Source organism: Bison bison, unplaced genomic scaffold, assembly GCF_000754665.1.
Source record: "Bison bison bison isolate TAMUID 2011002044 unplaced genomic scaffold, Bison_UMD1.0 scf7180017864311, whole genome shotgun sequence".
NCBI classification, from domain to species: domain Eukaryota; kingdom Metazoa; phylum Chordata; class Mammalia; order Artiodactyla; family Bovidae; genus Bison; species Bison bison.
In genome coordinates, this window is record NW_011494883.1 from 1,599,524 (window position 1) to 1,620,028 (window position 20,505).

The following is a 20,505-nucleotide window of genomic DNA, read 5'->3' on the forward strand; positions in this document are numbered from 1 at the left end:
GATTATGACTGTAACATTGAGATTTCTCTTGACTTTTTTCACTCTTCTAATCAAATGGAAGGTGTGTTTATTTCCTGGAGTTTCCGCAGTGAAGTACCACAGAAACTTGTTCTCTCGCCATTGTGGAGGCTGGAGGTCAAAAATGAAGGTGTCAGCTGGGCCCTGTTTCTCTTGAAACCTGTCGGAGAACCCTTCCTTGCCTTGCCCTAACCTCTGGTGGGTTGCTGGCAATCTTTGGTGTTCCCCAGGCTTGCAGTTGCATAATTTAGCCTCTGATGTCAGCGTGTGGTTTTTCTGTTAGTATGTCTTGTTTTCTTCACAAGGCCAGCTTCTCATAATGACACTGATCATACTGGATTTAGGGGCCCACCCTACTCCAGTATTACGTCACTAACAACCCTGTTTCCAAATAAGGTCACATTCAGAGGTCCTGGGGGTTAGGACTTCAGCATATTTGAGGTGGGGGGGGAGCGAGCTTAGACAGAGAATGGGACAAAATCCAACCCATAGCAGTCTTTCCCAGGGTAGGTTGCCTCCACGTACAGCCTTTCTTATATGCAGAAGTGTTTTGGAAAGTTGTACAGAGAGATAATGTTTTACAGTTTATTTTACTCTTACTGTAAAGTTGTTCTCATGGAGAGAAATAAAAAAATCTCATCATGCTTAAGAGTGCAACATATTTATTGAAGCTGATGTTTTAATGAAAATAAATTTTTCTCCTATCTGGTAAAAGAGTATGGAGATTATAAGTAGTAATGAGTTAAACATGACAGTGAGTTATTAATTTAGACATTTTATGTGCTTTTTTTTTTTTAAGTCATACCATGAGGATAAATACCTTATATTCTTTTTTTGTGTTTTTATTCTCACTCATGCAAAAATAGCTTCCTTTGCAGAAAGGACAAACACCCTCCCCCCCGTTCTTAGTAGTTTTTCTTGTGCCCATAGCCATTACACTTGTGTGAAACATTAGGAAACTTTTTAAAATTCTCCCTTGCCTTTTTGCTCCTTCCCATGTATAAATCAGAAACCACATATTTGTTAGCCTCTAAAATCTTTTTAAAAGTTAGTATGTCCCAAATAAGCCTTTTTAGATGCTGTTTTACCCTTGGAGAAATGTGTTGTATATAAACAAATTGACAAATTGGCATTGAGGGGTGTCTCTCTTTTTTCACAGAGTCGAAAGAGAAAGGAGACTCTCCTTTCTTTCGTTGTAATTGAAAATGTCTCATTTTTTTCCTTTAAAAAGTTCATTAATGTAGAAAAACAATATAGTTATTTTTATGATTAATAATTCCTCTGATTTTTTTTTTTATGAAACAGGCAGTTAAATCTCACATCTTAGAAAGTTATTCTTATTTGGGCAGGCTAAGTAATGTACTTTAAATTCAGTTGCTACCTAGTTATGTTTTAAATATTTTATGAATTTAGGTGTCTTAAAATCTTGAGGATTCGTTTGGTCTTTAGATATCGTCTAGTCTGACATTCTTTCAAATGTAGGAACATTTTTAGTGTCCCTGATCTATAAAACTTCTAGTGACTGTGAATTCACTACTTTTCTAGACAACCCAGTATCTTTTGGAGGCCTCTCTGAAACTTGTACGTTAATGGCTCTTGATCCATCTTCTTTGACAATCAACCCACAGTAAGTCTTTTTTTCTCTCTTCACATGCTGTATACTAAGACCCACGATTATTTGAAGGCTGTCATATCTTTCCCTGTGCTTTTTGCTAGGCTAACTCTCTTATGTGGCATAGTTTTCAGATTCTTTGCCATCCTGCTTTCTCTTCTCTGGATGCATTCTAGTTTAGTAATGTCTCTGAAGATGTGGCACCCAAAACAGGATGGCATATTCCCGAACTTCTATATCTGAAATTCTGGGCCTAAGTAACACCTCCCTCCCTGGTTTGTAGGTACAGCCAGAATTGATAAATTCTGCAGAGTAAGTGTCCACATGATACATGGGAAGAGTGCCCATCATAGGTTTAGAGGGTTGGAGAAGCCTTCCTAAAGGAAGTGATGGCCATGTCAATTTCTGAAGACTATGTCCTGCAGAGGTAGTAAGTAAGTATGATGCTCCAGAAGCAAGAGAGAGAGTGAGCCTAGTGTTTTTGAGAAGCAAAAAGAAATTGAGAATGGTTGAATGCACAGTTATGAAGTGAAGAGGCAGTAAATGAGGTTGAAGACAAAAATGGGGACCAAATCATAAAGGCCCTTGGAAATCATATTAAGGAACTGAACTGTTCTTAAGGATAATGGTGAATCATTAAAGGGTGTATTAAGGTAGGAAAAAAACACAATCAGACATTGATTTTAGAAGGATCGTTCTAGCTGAAATGGGAATGAATTGGAGGGACTGAGACAGGCAACCAGGAGATCAGTTTGCAATTATTATGAACTTTTTAGACATAGTGGTGATGCCCAGACCTTGACTAGTGGCTTTGGGGTTGAGAAGAAACAGGTTAGAAAAATAGTTGAGAGAATTTGGTTACTTGGCTATGGAGGGAGAGAATGAAGGGCAGGAGGCAAGGATAATAAATACCCTTGTTTTTGGTGTGGGGAACTGGGTAGATGGGGGAGCTGAATGGGAATGCAGTAGAGGACTGGCGGGGAGGAAGTAGAGTTCAGTGAAGCTAGAGGCAGAGGTGAAGTGCTGTACGCAGCTGGGTATGTGAGCTGCAGGGCTCTGGGCTGGAGATAGGACTTGCATCAGTATCTAAATAGTAGTTGAACTCAGGAGTGACTGAAATGACCAGGGGAGCGTTTGTAGCATGAAAGAAGGAGGGCACTTGCCAGAGCCCTCAAGAACTGTTGTCTAGTATTTGAGCTGCAGCCTTTGGTGTCTTTGGATTATTTGGGAACCCGCAAAGGAGGAAATCCAGACTTGTGACATGCTTATTTCGTAGAAACCCACCTAAATTTTTTGATTTGTGGAAAGAAAATGGTCCTCAAATGATCTTCCCTACTCACCTGTCACAGTAACTGAAAATCATGTTATTAAACATTCTCTTGGAAAAGGCAATGGCACCCCACTCCAGTACTCTTGCCTGAAAAATCCCATGGATGGAGGAGCCTGGTGGGCTGCAGTCTAAGGGGTCTAGAAGAGTCAGACACGACTGAGCGACTTCACTTTCACTTTTCACTTGCCTGCACTGGAGAAGGAAATGGCAACCCACTCCAGTGTTCTTGCCTGGAGAATCCCAGGGACGGGGGAGCCTGGTGGGCTGCCATCTATGGGGTCGCACAGAGTCGGACACAACTGAAGTGACTTAGCAGCAGTAGCAGCAGCAGCAAACATTCTTTACTTTGGATTAAGGTATCATCTCTCTAGGAGTTAAAATGCATATATCCCTAAAGAGTGCTAAAGTTTTAATACTTTGGTGGTGTTTTTAGGTTCCTAGGTTTTTTTTTTTTTTAATTAAAAAAAATTTTTTTTGGCCATACAGCTTGGCATGTGGGTTCTTAACTTCCCTGACCAGGGATTGAACCCCGACCCCTGCAGTGGAAGCACAGAGTATTAACCACTGGATTGCCAGGGAAATCCCAGGTCCTTAAGTTTGAATCTGGAATTCAGATCAGAAGAACAGATAGGAATTTCAAAAAGATTGGTTTTGGAAAGTGTGACCTTGCTGAGGTGTATGAGAGGGAGCGGGACTTGAAGCACTGAGGTCACCAGTCACTTGGATAAGGAGATGAGAGCCTGAGTGAGTGAGTGTGTGTGTGTATGTGTGTGTGTGTGGAAAGTGATGGTGCTTTGAATAGCAAAGGGCTAATATAAAGAATGATGCTAAAGCTGAAGCTCCAGTACTTTAGCCACCTCATGCAAAGAACTGACTCATTGGAAAAGACTGATGCTGGGAGGGATTGGGGGCAGGAGGAGAAGGGGATGACAGAGGATGAGATGGCTGGATAGCATCACCGACTCGATGGACATGAGTTTGGGTAAACTCCGGGAGTTGGTGATGGACAGGGAGGCCTGGTGTGCTGCAATTCATGGGGTCGCAAAGAGTTGGACACGACTGAGCAACTGAACTGAATATAAAGAGATGAGAGCCAGAGATTGTGTGTGTGAGTGTGTGAGTGTGTGTGTGTGTGTGTTTGGAAAGTGGATGGTGCTTTGAATACCAAAGAGCTAATGCCCCTAAAAAGGGAATAAGGGCATATTAAGAGGATGAAGATCTAGATAGAGGGAAAATGTTGAAAGTATTTTAGTTACATGTTAGGGTGATCATATAATGTATCATCTAAACTGGTACGTACTGAGGTAGTTTATCATTTTAAACTGGGACATACTGTGATAGAAAGGGGAGTGGCTTTTAATAATTACTTTGTGAAAACCTGTGCAAACTGGGACGATCTAAGCAAATAAGGACTGGATGATTAGTAATGCTCTAGTTGTAATGTGCCTATACAGTATATACATATTATATATATGGGCCTGTATACAATAATAGCATAAGGAGATAGTATCAGTTTGGAGCTACCGTGTGCCAAGTGTATAAACACTTGATACGTGTTATTTCATTCTTACAAGAATTCTCTGAAGTGGCCTTGTCCTCATTTATAGTTGATGGAACTTTCTCATGAAACTAAAATATTTTGCTGCAGTTCTCTATGGCAGTCAAAAATTGAAAATAATGAAATGGCTTAATACTAACCATAAACAAAAACAGGTAAACTCTTATTAAACACTGTGTCATACTGCAGTTGCTGCGAATCTGTACATGTATTTTAAAATGTCCTGTGACTTGCTAGGAAAATTACTCTTGTAATGTTGTATCATGTGTTAAACCCCATTCCCCTCTGATGTCCACATTCCTGAGGGCTTACTTTGTGCCAGACCGTGTTTCAAGCACTTTACATGTATTAACCTAATTGAGACTGCAAAATTGCCTTCTGAATTATAGCCTGTTTTACAGTTTAGCAAAGTGAGGCATGGTGAATAACTTGCCGGAAGTCAACACATCTAATAAGTGGCAAAGCCAGAATTCAAACTTTGACAGTTTGACTCAGTTTGACTCAGGATCTATTTTCTTTCTTATTGAAGTGTAGTTGATTTACAATGTTGTGCTGATTTCTGCTGTGCTGATTTCTCTGTGCCTCAGTTACACGCATACACGTTTTCATATTCTTTTCCATTATGACTTACACAGGACATTGAATATAGTTCCGTGTGCTGTACAGTCGGACCTCATTGTTTATTCTATATATGATAGTTGGTGTCTGCTGATCCGAACTCCCAGTCCTTCCCTCTCCCATCCCTCCTGCCCCTTGGTAACCACTAGGCTGTTCTCTGTAACTGAGTCTGTCTGTCTCTTTGGTATGTTCACGTGTATTTTAGATTCCCCATGTAAGTGCTATCATTTGGTATTTGTGTTTCTGTGACTTCCTTTGCTCAGTATGATGGTCTCTGGGTCCATCCATGTTGCTGCATATGACATCTTGTTCCTTTTTGTGGCTAAGTAGTATTCCATTGTATACACATACCACGTCGTCTTTATCTGCTCGCCTGTCAGTGGACGTTAGACTGTTTCAGTGTCTTGGCTGCTGGGAGTAGTGCTGCTGTGAACACAGGGGTCTGGATACACGCTCAGGAATGGGATTGCTGGATCATATGGTAGTTCTGCTTCTAGTTTTTCAAGGAACCTCTGTACTGGTTTTCACAGTGACTGCACTTATTTACATTTCTACCAAAAGTGTAGTAAGGTTCCCTCTTCTCAGCACCCTTGCCAACATCTTTTAATGGTAGAATTTCTAATGATGGCCATTCTGACTGGTGTGAGGTGATATCTCATTGTAATTTGGGTTGCATTTCTTTAATGATCAGCAGTGTTGAGCATCTTTCCCTGTGCCTGTTGGCCATCTGTATGTCTTTGGAGAAATGTCTGTTTAGACCTGTCCTTCTTTTCTTGAGTTGTTTGTTTCTTTTGTTGTTGAGTTGTATGAGCTGTTTATATATTTTGGAAATTAAGCCCTCAACAATCCCATCATTTGCAAGTATTTTCTCCCAGTTTGTAGATTGTCTTTTTGTTTTGTTTATGCTGTGCAAAAGCTTATAAGCTTGATTAGGTCCCGCTTATTTAGTTTGCTTTTATTTCTATTGCCTTGGGAGACTGACCTAAGAGAATATTGGTATGATTTATGTCAGATAATGTTTTCCCTCTCTTCTCTTCTAGAAGTTTTTGGTGTCTCATATTTAAGTTTTTAAGTCATTTTGAGTTTTTTTTTATGTTCAGTGTGAGGATGTGTTCTAACTTAGTTGATTTACATGCATTAGATATTATACTTTTGAAAGAGTTATTTTCTGAAGAGAGAAAAGATTGTGGCCATAAATTTTTTTTTCTTTTTTAGTCTTTCTAAAAAAAATGTAAAGTTTCATATTGGAGTGTAGTTGATTAACAATGTTGTGTTAGTTTCAGGTGTACATGTGGCCATGATTTTCAAACTTAATGCATTAAAAGGGTTCTATTTTTCATATTAGTCAGTCTTGCTACCAATGACTAACTTGTGATGAATTACTTTATCTTAAAATTAATTACATATATTGAAAGTATGCCATTTGGTTAATTTATATATATGTACACACACACACACACACACACTCTATGAAACTATCACCACACTCAATGTAATAAAAATATCTCCAGCAAAAGCTGTTTGTAGCCCTTTCCTCTTCTCTTGGCCACATACCCTGCCTGTTCCCAGGCAGTCAGCTGAACTGCTTTCTATCTCTTGTGGTTCTGGAATTTTATATAAATGGATTCTATACAGTATACTCTTGGCTTCTCAGCATAATAATTTTGAGATCCATTCATGTGAATGAATGTATAATATTTTTTACTGCAAGTGGTATTACATTGAATGGCTTTATATTTTGTTTATTTACTCATCTGTTGGTGGAAAGATGAGTTGTTTCTAGTTTTTGGCACTTAAAAATAAAGCTGCTTTGTAGACGTACACTTTAATTTTTCTTAGATAAATACCTAGGAATGTAATGGCTGGGGTATAGAGTAAGTGAACAAATGTTCTATAGAAAAGAATTGATTTTTGAGTATTGATTTTGTATCCCGTAACCTTGCTAAACTCATTCCATTAGTTCTAGTCATCTTTCTGATTTCTTAATTATTCAAATTAAGCATAATGACCCAGTTAATTGTCAGCTTAGCTTCCCTGGTGGCTCAGATGGTAGTGTCTCTCTGCAGTGCGGGGACCTGGGTTCAATCCCTGGTTTGGGAAGATCCTCTGGAGAAGGAAATGGCAACCCACTCCAGGACTCTTGCCTGGAAAATTCCACGGACGGAGGAGCCTGGTAGGCTACAGTCCATAGGGTCGCAGAGTCAGACACGACTGAGTGACTTTGCTTCACTATAAGCTTATAAAATGTAATGTGTCACTTTGATATGTAGCATCCCCAGTATTTTCTTTTTATAAAATACTAAATATTCTTTATTATATGGGACCTTGAAAGTTCAGTTCAGTCACTCAGTTGTGTCCGACTCTTTGAGGCCCCATGAATCGCAGCACGCCAGGCCTCCCTGTCCATCACCAACTCCCGGAGTTCACTCAGACTCATGTCCATTGAGTTGGTGATGCCATCCAGCCATCTCATCCTCTGTCGTCCCCTTCTCCTCCTGCCCCCAATCCCTCCCAGCATCAGAGTCTTTTCCAGTGAGTCAACTCTTCGCATGAGGTGTCCAAAGTCCTGGAGTTTCAGCTTTAGCATCATTCCTTCCAAAGAAATCCCAGGGCTAATCTCCTTTAGAATGGACTGCTTGGATCTCCTTGCAGTCCAAGGGACTCTCAAGAGTCTTCTCCAACACCACAGTTCAAAAGCATCAATTCTTCGGCACTTCACAGTCCAACTCTCACATCCATACATGACCACAGGAAAAACCATAGCCTTGACTAGATGGACCTTTGTTGGCAAAATAATGTCTCTGTTTTTCAATATGCTCTTTAGGTTGGTCATAACTTTCCTTCCAAGGAGTAAGAAATTTCAAGCTATCATTATTTAAATAGTTGAATTTATAGGCAGTTTGAAGAAGGTAATTGATTCTGAGGGAGGAATTGCTGTTTGTTTTTATGGTTTTTATGAGACTCTTAGAATCTGTTCAGACTATGTATCTAGAGAATCAACCACTTCAATGATTTTGGGAGGATGAGGGAGAGTATATGATAAAGACTTGGAGGTTTGAGTCTGGAACCGAAACTGCAAGGATTCCAGGCCAGTTTACTGAAATGAGAAAGACTGTCAGACAGCAGTGGATTTACCAGTTCAGTCTGGACATGTTAGATTTTAGACCTGTTGTTTGTTGACTCTTTTAAGTGCTTATATGTTTATCTGGAGGACTATAAATGAAGAAATACATACTTTAGGTTAAAAATAGACCTGAGGTCACATAAATAGTTACTTGCATAATTAGATCTCAAACCTAGCGACCTCTGATTCCCGAGCCAACGTGGTTTTTCTTGTGCTGTATTGTATCCACAAGGCAGAAAAACAGATTTGTCTTTGATAGTAATAAATATTTCCCATGAGCTATTATAAATACATAGCAGAGTTTGCAAGTTCAGATGCCAGCAGACTCCAGACAGATAACTGTGAGCTGGATTATGATAGAAGAGAGTGATGACATGTATGGAGAACTGCAAAACCCATGTCCCATCTGAAAGATTAGCTGCTGATCAGCTCCAGCAGATTATTACCAGGTGGGAAAGTGGGCCCAGTATTGCCAGATCTTCTGGCCTTTTTTCTTTTTTCCTCCAAGAGAGGTCAGATAATTTGATTTTTATGTGAAGTCGTCTAATTTATGAATGTCGGCAGCTGTCTTTTAGCACCCTGTGTAAGCCAGCCTGTGTGCCGCCACCAAACACAAATGTGTATTGGATTCCACCCGGCACACAAGAGTTGCACCTGGTATATTGTGGACACTACAATAAATTTACATGATGGGAAAGGGTGGTAACTGTAATAACTACATTACACCCTTTGAAGTATAAGTTGCTTAGTTTGAACATTGGACTTAGTGAATCTGGTGTTTAAATTCGGTTTTCTTGTGGATCAGTTAATCATAGATGGGTGGGGGAGGAAGGAATTGCTTGACTTAGTGAATCTGGTGTTTAAATTCGGTTTTCTTGTGGATCAGTTAATCATAGGTGGGTGGGGGAGGAAGGAATTGCTCTCGGCAGCTTTTTGCCTCCTAATTGCATGCTTTCATTTGCAGATAGGACCAGCTGTGAGTGTGTGGATTTTTGAGTAAAACCTCGAACCCAAATGAGCAGAAACCATCAAGGAACAACACTGACAGTGAGTCTGCAGTCATCTGTATGCATAATACGGAATGTTCTCAACCCAGAGATAGCTCTTTTGAAAGGAGTGAGTGGTGAGTCTGACTATCCCCACTGGTGATTAATCTAAATCCTTCCCATAAAGAGAGGACTACTCCTCCTGCATGCTTAGCATTTACCAACTGTCGAATAGTAAGCTAATTTTTGTGTTACAGAAAATGACTCCAGCATGGTTTAAGAGAATTCTTTACCGCTTTTTCGGAGAAGGCAGTGGCCACCCCACTCCAGTAACTCTTGCCTGGAGAATCCCATGGACGGAGGAGTCTAGTGGGCTGCAGTCCATGGGGTCGTGAAGAGTCAGACACGACTGAGCGACTTCACTTTCACTTTTCACTTTCATGCGTTGGAGAAGGAAATGGCAACCCACTCCAGTGTTCTTGCCTGGAGAATCCCAGGGACCGCAGAGCCTGGTGAGCTGCCGTCTATGGGGTCGCACAGAGTCGGACACGACTGATGCGACTTAGCAGCAGCAACAGTGTGTTTAATGTATGTTTGCAATTCGACTTTCTTCTTCAGTTAGACACATCCCTTCCTTTGCCTATGTATTTTCTGTCATTTTTTTTTTCCACCAGTCCATATCATACCATCTTCCAAGGCTTGTCTTCCTTGATCTCTTCAGCCATCTTTAAAGAGATGGTCATCATAGTTACAGCATCCAGTCTAATCTTCTTTATGTAGGTCTCATTGCCGTTGGAAGTGATTGTTCCAAAGGACTGGGCATGAGATCCAGTTTTGGCCAATGGGAAATAAAAGGAAAGTCAGAGAGAAGCTATTGGGAAAGGTTTTCTTGCTTTTGAGAAAAAGGAAAAGAAGTGGTCCCTCCTCCAGAGCTTGTTTTATTTGAATGTGACCTCTGAAACTGTTGTAGCTCTTGTGCTACCAGCCTGAAGGGTTATTCCCTTACCTAAAGAAGGGCAGAGGTAAGAGAATTACAGAGAAGTAGAACTGGGCCTGGGGAAGGAAATGGCAACCCACTCCAGTGTTCTTGCCTGGAGAATCCCATGGATGGAGAAGCCTGGTAGGCTGCAGTCCATGGGGTCGCGCAGAGTTGGACACGACTGAAGCGACTTAGCAGCAGCAGCAGCAGAACTGGGCCACATTCACTGTTCCTTCACATTCACTAGTCTTCACGGTAGGTTCATTTATTATGTGACACAGTACACTGTCTTACTGTTAAAGCAGTTTTGCTCTTAGATTTTCTGTTACTTGCTGTGGAAATCATCCCAGTTCATTGACTCCCCTCTTTCTTTTTACCCACTGGCATTTATACTTCATTATGTTCTGAACTGTCTAGTAATGTTTGTGTGTATTGCCTTCGTAGCACATTATAAGCTTTGTGATGTCAAGGACTGTGTTTATGTCCCTGATGTGTGTGACACATTTATGTCTTCTTAAAAAAGTCATCATTGTACATTTAACTGAGCTAAATTATTTGAACAGTAGAGAATTTGGAACATCAGTTCATAGATTTAAATCATTATGTTCTTTTTATGCACGTTTCTTTAACCACACTGCTTTTCTCTAGTGAAGTTTGGCTTCTGATTTAAGATGACTTGTGTGTAACACATTTTCAGGTAGTTAGTTCTACTCAATTTGCTGTTTGTTTTTATTCAACTTTGCCATGAAAATCAGCTCCTCTCTTGTATGTTTGAAAATTGGCTTTTAATCCCATAGGTTTTGCTATCTTCTCTGTCAGTATAGATGGAATCGTTTACCTTCTGTTTTCTCTGCTAATTATAGGAATGAGAAATAGTAAGAACGTCATAAATGAGGAATAATTTGCGTTTGGCTTTGCAATGCACATTGACAAAAAGACTTCCTGACGTGTGCATCTCTGTTCTGTTCTTAGGACCTGGTTTTGTGTACAGAGATTGAGGAAGGAGGGTTGATGATGATCTAGTGTCTTTGAGGAGCCTTGAGTCACAGGATGGAGTATTTAGCTGATTCTATTTTAAATTTATTATATTTTTAAATTTTCTGGCTGCTTCTGGTGGCAGGCAGGATCTCAGTTCCCCAACCAGGGAACAAATGTGTGCCTCCTGCAGTTGAAGTGGAGTTTTAACGACTGGACCCGGGGAAGCCCCAAGATGATTCTGTTTTAAAACTTGTTAAAACCACCTTTCCTCCTCCTCTAACTCAAGATATCCATGTAGTTGTTTTCTTTAGATTCTGCTATTATAATCTTGAAAAAGTGAAATAAGAAACTTGTTTTCTTCCTGAAAATCTAGTTTTGTTTTCAGCTTTGTTAAGGAATATCATAAACCTTTGTTGTAATCTGCTAATACATTCTGAATCCTTCAAAATGATTTATATTCAGGGAAGAATTTACTTTTTTATTGTTGTTCTGTGATTAAATGGGGGATAATAACTTTTTAAGAAGATAGGGAAAGTTGAATAATGTGCTTGAACCATTATTTTTAATTCAGTAATGTCATTATTCAGCAGAATAAGTTCAGATCACCAAGGTACTTTATTTCATGTAGGAATGAAACGTGTTCTAACCTCTGGCAGTCATGGCAGACATATGATCTAAATCAATCAGAATGATCTTCGGCATTTGCTAGAAATACTGGGATCAAGATACTTTTTTTCCTGCTGAATTTCAGCCCGGCAACTATCTTCCAACCATAAAAGGAAAGTCAGTTGAGTAAGAAGCCAACAGGGAAGGAGGAGATAGAGCAGAAACACACCCTGATCACCTTTGTTGAGACGCTGAAGCAGTTCTTCCCTAAAGATGGTATAAGTGAAGTTGCTCAGTCATGTCTGGCTCTTTGTGACCCCATGGACTGTAGCCTACGAGGCTCCTCAGTCCATGGAATTTTCCAGGCAAGAGTACTGGAGAGGGTGGCCATTTCCCTTTCCAGATGGTATTCCTAGACTTCATTCAGTTACATGAGCCAATAAGTCCCAAAGCGTCATAGCATCAGTTCAGTTCAGTTCAGTTTGGACTCTTTGTGACCCTGTTGACTGCAACATGCCAGGCTTCCCTGACCATCATCAACTCCTGGCGCTTGCTCAAACTCATGTCCATGGAGTCGGTGATGCCATCCAACCATCTCATCCTCTGTTGTCCCCTGCTTCTCCTGCCTTCAGTCTTTCCCAGTGTCAGGGTCTTTTCCAGTGAGTCAGTTCTTCACATCAGGTAGCCAAAGTATTGGAACATATACAACAACGCATATACATCTTTATTATAACCTTTTCTATATCATATAATGATAACTCAAAGGACTTGCTAAGACTTGAATTGTGAATTAGGCAAGTCTCTGATACAGGTGTGCAAGGTGGCAGATAGTGCAGTCCTTTTTTTGATTTTTTTCAGGTGTTAAGTACAAGAGTTAAGGTGGTAAACAAATACGTAATCTGTACCATTGCTGGTGGAGCTTAATGTGACAGAAAGAGGCTGACAGTATCGGAACAACCCTCCTGATGAGTAGGTTCCTACCTGTGGTTTGGTCCTAGAGGAAAAGGAGTAGCCATCATCCATACTGATTTAGCTCTTTGGGGGAGATGCCTGCTGAACCCTTGACTCCTCTGGAACTGTAAAACAGTTGTGCAGAACCAGGGTTTTGGTTGACTTTTTTAAAAGGTAGTATGTTGTTATTGGTTTTTTTCGTAAGAAGACATGAGAATCTTACAGGACAATTCTTTATTCCAAATCTTGGGGCCAGATATAGTTTGAAATTTTGTGCTTTTTTAGATTTCAGAAAGGTTCATGTATGTTTAATGTAATACTTCTTTTGTTTATGGAAGGGACACGTAGCTTTCTATTATTGATAATACAAATAATAATGTCTTTCATTAAATGACAGGCTTGGTGTACTTTTCAGCATTACCTTAACTGTTTGATAAATTACATTCATTTTAACACTCGAGAAAATTGAAGGCATTAGGTGACTTCAGCTAGGAAGTAGTAGAGTTGAGATTTCAACTCATATCTGCTTAACTCTGAGGTCTGTGTCCTTAATCACAGCTCTACTGCCTCTTTAGTGTGTTATTACAGCTTAAATTTATGTATTGCTAACATTAGGAAGATTACTACTTTTTGATAAATTTCATCCATTAATTAAATTCACTTAGAATTTCTGAGAGTGCAATCCTTATTTGTAACGAAACATAATTTGCTTTATCCTTTCCAGATTTTATATCTTTCGTGGTTTGCTTACCAGCTGCATTGGCTGGAACTCATAGAACATTGTGATTACAATGAGCATCTTGTCTTGTTCATTAATCTAATGCCTCTGATGTTTCACAAAACATTACATTAATTGGAACGTCTACAGTGTTCACCACTGAGCATGAAGCCAGCCTTTTGGTTTTCTTTATAAATGAAATGTTAAAGAGATCAATTTACTTCCATTTTATTAAGAATTTTTAAAAATTCTGTTTTAACATCTGTAAGGGCCATATTTCAAAGTGTTAATTGTTGCCATGTCATAATTGCTCAAAATTAAAAGTTCGGTTATTTCTATCTACTTACCCTGTGTTTCCATTTTAATCTCTGGTAGTCTTTAAACTTATATCTTTGGTAAATTTATTAGTATGCATTTAAAAATATGTTTACTATACTTTATAATTTGCTGACTTATATTTACATATTGTTTTTTAAATATGTGAGCCTAGCATATAATAGGAGCTCAACGAATATATGTTGAATAAGTTAATTTTTATGATTATCTAATTAGTGAGGCATCATGATAGCATGTTTTTGTTAGTGATAGGGAAATGTTATGTTAATTTTACCGAGGGAAAAAAATCCAGAAAATACATGTTTAATATTAAATTGTGGTTTTCTGATTTTTTTGTTCATGTGACTGATTTCTCATCCTATAATTTTCATTCTGACTTGATAGCACCTTGCTATAGGGTACTAGCCTACTTGAAACTGTCAGGTGGTTTTAGGAATTACACACACACACACACACAGACACGAGGAATAATTTGCTCACCAAATGTGAAAGAATGAAGAAATGTGTACATTATAGAAAATGATAAAGCTGCAAAGTTTCAATAGAATATTCATTTAAACAATGCCTCTGAATGGCTCCAAGTTTCTCCTATAACTTGTAAATATCAATCAGGAAGGAGCTTGGGTGATTATGAGGGCATAGATTAATGATATGAGCTCTTCAATTTTGGCAATGGGAGCCAATATATCCGTCCTTATTTATAGCTAGAAAATATTGTTGAAAGTCTGATTAACTTTTTTAGTTTAGGGAAATGGAAATTGATATTAAATCTCTAGTTTTTTGGTTAATGGTCCAGGTGTAAGTACCCAGAAATCACTGCCATCCGAGTGGCAGTGCCATGCTGAGGTAAGTAGACGTGGTAGCCCTACTGCTGCACCACTTAGCAACTAACGTGCATATATGTAATAAGCCACACCACAGGAGAAGACTGCACATGGCCATCACCAGATGGTCAACACCAAAGTCAGATTGATTATATCCTTTGCAGCCAAAGATGGAGAAGCTTTATACAGTCAGCAAAAACAAGACTGGGAGCGGACTGTGGCTCAGATCATGAACTCCTTATTGCCAAATTCAGACTTAAATGGAAGAAAGTGGGGAAAACCACTAGACCATTCAGGTATGACCTAAATCAAATCCCTTATGACTATACAGTGAAAGTGAGAAATAGTTTTAAGGGACTCGATCTGATAGACACAGGACCTGAAGAAGTATGGACGGAGGTTCGTGACATTGTACAGGAGACAGGGAGCAAGACCATCCCCAAGGAAAAGAAATGCAAAAAAGCAAAATGGCTATCTGAGGAGGCCTTACAAATAGCTGAGAAAAGAAGAGAAGGGAAAAGCAAAGGAGAAAAGGAAAGATATACCCATTTGAATGCGGAGTTCCAAAGAATAGCAAGGAGAGATAAGAAAGCCTTCTTTAGCAATCAGTGCAAAGAAACAGAGGAAACCAATAGAATGGGAAAGACTAGAGATCTCTTCAAGAAATTAGAGATACCAAGGGAACATTTCATGCAAATATGGGTTCAATAAAGGACAGAAATGCTATAGACCTAACAGAAGCAGAGGATATTAAGAAGAGGTGGCAAGAATACACCGAAGAACTGCACAAAAAAGATCTTCACGACCCAGATAATCACGAAGGTGTGATCACTCATACTCACCTAGAGCTGGACATCCTGGAATGTGAAGTCAGGTGGGCCTTAGGAAGCATCACTACGAACAAAGATAGTGGAGGTGATGGAATTCCAGTTGAGCTATTTCAAATCCTAAAAGATGATGCTGTGAAAGTGCCGCGCTCAATATGTCAGCAAATTTGGAGAACTCAGCAGTGGCCACAGGACTGGAAAAGGTCTGTTTTCATTCCAGTCCCAAAGAAAGGCAATGCCAAAGAATGCTCAAACTAGCGCACAATTGCACTCATCTCATGCGCTAGTAAGGTAATGCTCAAAATTCTCCAAGCCAGGCTTCAGCAATACGTGAACCATGAACTTCCAGATGTTTAAGCTAGTTTTAGAAAAGGCAGAGGAACCAGAGATCAAATTGCCAACATCCGCTGGATCATGGAAAAAGGAAGAGAATTCCAGAAAAACATCTATTTCTGCTTTATTGACTATGCCAAAGCCTTTGACTATGTGGATCACAATAAACTGTGGAAAATTCTGAAAGAGATGGAATACCAGACCACCTGATCTGCCTCTTGAGAAACCTATATGCAGGTCAGGAAGCAACAGTTAGACCTGGACATGGAACAACAGACTGGTTCCAAATAGGAAAAGGAGTTCGTCAAGGCTGTATATTGTCACCCTGGTTATTTAACCTATATGCAGAGTACATCATGAGAAACGCTGGGCTGGAAGAAGCACAAGCTGGAATCAAGATTGCCAGGAGAAATATGAGTAACTTCACATATGCAGATGACACCACCCTTATGACAGGAAGTGAAGAAGAACTAAAGAGCCCCTTGATGAAAGTGAGAGGAGAGTGAAAAAGTTGAGCTTTAAAGCTCAACATTCAGAAAACTAAGATCATGGCATCTGGTCCCATCACTTCATGGGAAATAGATGGGGAAACAGTGGCTGACTTTATTTTTCTGGGCTCCAAAATCATTGCAGATCATGATTGTAGCCATGATATTAAAAGATGTTTACTCCTTGGAAGGAAAGTTATGACCAACCTAGATAGCAATTAAAAAGCAGAGACATTACTGTGCGAACAAAGGTCCATCTAGTCCAGGCTATGGTTTTTCCAGTGGTCATGTATGGATGTGAGAGTTGAACTGTAAAGAAAGCTGAGTGCCGAAGAATTGATGCTTTTGAAGTGTGGTGTTGGAGAAGACTCTCGACAGTCCCTTGGACTGCAAGGAGATCCAGCCAGTCCATCCTAAGGGAGATCAGTCCTGGGTGTTCATTGGAGGGATTGATGCTGAAGCTGAAACTCCAGTACTTTGGCCACCTGATGCGGAGAGCTGACTCATTGGAAAAGACCCTGATGCTGGGAAAGATTGAAGGCGGGAGGAGAAGGGGACGACAGAGGATGAGATGGTTGGATGGCATCACCAACACAATGGACATGGGTTTGGGTGGACTCTGGGAGTTGGTGCTGGACAGGGAGGCCTGGCGTGCTGTGGTTCGTGGGGTTGCAAAGAGTCGGACACTACTGAGCAACTGAACTGACAGCAGCTGGGTTTTATTGTAGCTATTGCCCTATGTCCTTACTGTAAAGGCTGTGATTTCCATGAGGAAATCAAAAAAGCAGCCCTCCTTTGGTTTTGATTAAGGAGTATTTTCTGGTAGCATGAGAAAATACACTCTTCTGTGCTTTATGGATGGAAGACATCCATTTCTTTTTTGAAGAGTAGTCATGCAGGATACCATTTTCATTTATTACTACTATTTGTTAATATTTGTGAATGCTTTTAGTGCACATGTTTGCTAAAAAATGCTTGTAGGGAATGATACTAAATGAAATGTGTTAATCTTAAGGTAGAGATAGACATTTCCTGTCCAAGATCATATTCCCATGGTTCTCTATTTCTGTAGTTCTCTTTAAAGATGGTTGCCTTAAAAAAATAAAAAGTTGATCTGTAAAACTCACTAAAAAGTTCAGTGCTGTATATATTGTCATTGGGTTTTAATGCCCAATAAGAAAGACTAAGTATTGCTTCTTAAATATTGCAGTGCTTTCATACCTAATTATTTAACATCTTTAGACCTTCTGACTTTTCTCTGATTCCCTCAGATACTTCAAGGAGTTAACAAGGCAGATTTGTCAGTAGAGCAAACAAATCGTTTTAAAATTTGTAATTCTGAAAAGTTTAATAAATTAAACTTGGAAATTTAGCATATCAAATTTTCTTGTCTTTCAAATATCTTAGTAGATAGAGCATAAAGTATAATAATAATGTTCGTATGGATGTATTTAATAGCACATGACTATTAATACTGATTGATTTCTGTACTTTGCCAGAGTTAAGAGATTTGTCCACCAAAATGGAAACAGTTACTGTCTTAGGCCGGTTAAATCAGTTTGATTACAAATCATAACTATGATGCTGATATAAATAAAGCTATTTGGGTCAAAAACTATAGAATAAGAGTAGATTTCTGAAGAAAGAAATGTGAGACTGGCAGAGGCCTAACCAAGACTTAGCTGGCGATTATTAGGATGAGTGCTTTTCTTAGGCTGCAGATCAAGCCTTATAGTCTTACTCAACATTGTAGATTTTAATTTTATTGAACTCAGTATATTTACCTGATACACTGGTGTGTTTTTTTAGTTCTCCACTTCAGGGTAGAAAGATAGTTTTTTTCCCTTTAAAATGCTGGAGTTAGGGGAGCCTTTTAGGATTGGTAATACAGATGTTCCAGTGTGTTGTTTTTTTTTGTTTTTTAATGTATTTATTTTTGGCTGCATCGAGTCTGTGGCACGTGGGCCTATTAGTTCCAGGGATTGAACCCACGTCCCTTGAATTGGAAGGCAGATTCTTAACCACTGGACCACTGGGGAAGTCCCTCTGATGCGTTGTTAGTGGGAGTGTACGTACATTTTCTTAGAAGATTTGGAAAATATCCGTCAAAACTTAAAATGCCTCTCCCAAATTAAAATATATAAACAGACCCTTTGATTCTTCAGTTTCACTCCTTGAATTTATCCTAGCGATAAATCCCACTGTCTCATATCCCACATTTGTGAATTTACAAGATAATTTCTTGCAGCATGATTGTAGTTGTAAAAAATTAGGAACAACACAACTTCCCACCTGTTGAAAGTGGGTTACACCTGTAAGATAAAATACAGCCTTTCAAAAGTGAGAGAGGCAGTTTTTTTTTTTAAGTTTCTGAAACTGCCTGATTTCCAAGATACAGAGTTGAATGACAAAGCAAGGTGACAAATAATGTATTTGGTCTCATGAAAATATTTTTTAAAGGAAAAAATTTATATTCTTGTATATCATTAGAATTTCTGTGAAGGGCTTATAGCAGAAGCTAATATTGGCAGCTGTGTCTTGGGAAGAGAATTTTGTGGCTAGGGATAATGATGAGAAGAAAATTTAGTTTTCATGATTTACTTTTGTTTCCTTTTTTTACACCATGATGATATATTACCTACATACCTGACCAAAACAAGCAAAACTCCAGATTAATATGAGGTACTTAGTTTAAAAAAAAGTTCATTCCATTTTTCATCTTTACTGACTCATGAAAATCTGTAAGGGTGAGACCTCCAATTACTTTAAAAATGTTTTTTATTGTGGTAAAAAACATGTAACATAGAATTTACCATCTTAGTTTTAAGTGTGTAGTTGAGTAGTGCCAAGTATAGTCACATTGTTGAGAAACACATCTCCGTAACTGTTTCATCTTGCAAAGCTGAAACTCTATAACCATTAAACAACGCCCTTTTTCCTCCTCTTGCCAGCCCATGGTAACTACCATTCTGCTCCGTTTTCTGTGAATTTGACTATTTTAGCTTGGGCCTGGGTTCAGTCCCTGGTCAGAGAGCTAAGATCCTACAAGCCATGCACGCAGTATGGCCGAAAAGAAAACAAAACAACTCTGACTATTTTACACATCATGTAAGTGGAATCATATGGCATCTGTCTTTTTATGACTGGTTTATTTCACCTAGCGTAATATCCTCAAGCCTCGTCCATCCATGTGATAGGATTTCCTCCTTTTTAAGACTCCACTGTATGTACGTATCATGATAATACTTTGTGTATATATCGCATTTTGTTTATCTGTTCATTGGCTCAAAGACATTGGCCTTGATGCTGCCGCTTGTCTTACGTGAGTCGCGCTGCTAACAACATGGGTGTACAGATACTCTTCCCGATCCTGCCCTCAGTTCTTCTGAGTACATGGCCGGACGTGGGAGTGCTGCGTCATACAATAGAGTTATTTCTACATTTTTGAGGAATCTCCATATTGTTTACCATAGGAGCTGCACTACTTTCAGTTCAGTCCAGTCGCTCAGTCGTGTCCGACTCTCTGCGACCCCATGAATCGCAGCATGCCAGGCCTCCCTGTCCATCACCAACTCCCGGAGTTCACTAGACTCATGTCCATCGAGTTGGTGATGCCATCCCGCCATCTCATCCTCTGTCGTCCCCTTCTCCTCTTGCCCCCAATCCCTCCCAGCATCAGAATCTTTTCCAATGAGCCAACTCTTCACATGAGGTGACCAAAGTACTGGAGTTTCAGCTTCAGCATCATTCCTTCCAAAGAAATCCCAGGGCTGATCTCCTTCAGAATGGACTGGTTGGGTCTCCTTGCAGTCCCATTTTACTAACAAACAGTGCACAAGGGTTCCTTCCAGTTTTTTCGCATCCTCAACGCTGATACTGTTTAGTTTTTTTGATAGTAGCCATGAAAATGGACATGAATTGATCTCAGGCAGTATTTTTAACAAGTTTAAAATCATTATATAATGTACTTCTTCTGGTACATTTACTTAATTTCAGTTCAGTCATCAAATATGCAACATGTGGTCACTTTTTAGAACTTTTTTTCTTTTCTTCCAGTGTGATTTATTGCTGTAACTTCAGGTCTGTGTTGTATAATGAGATCCTCAAAGGTCTCTGCCTCCCCCTCTCTGTCTTCCCTATTTTTTTCTTCTGTTTAACCAGGAATGAAACACCCAGGGAACAGACTAGCTATATTAATTAACCCCAATGAATTTTGCTA

At 39.4% G+C, this 20,505-nt stretch overlaps 1 protein-coding gene across 2 annotated transcripts in view; it reads left to right on the forward strand.

Moving 5' to 3' along the window:
- Positions 1-7: 7 nt before the first annotated feature.
- CDC42SE2 (CDC42 small effector 2) overlaps positions 8-20,505 on the forward strand; it is a 97,029-nt gene continuing 76,531 nt past the window's right edge. Inside the window, exons 1-2 of one of the 2 annotated variants that reach the window (XM_010852427.1) lie at positions 8-1,645; positions 9,225-9,383. The gene's annotated coding sequence lies outside the window, so the exon portion shown is untranslated. The remainder of the gene's footprint in view (positions 1,646-9,224; positions 9,384-20,505) is intronic. The other variant, XM_010852428.1, reaches the window with a different exon arrangement.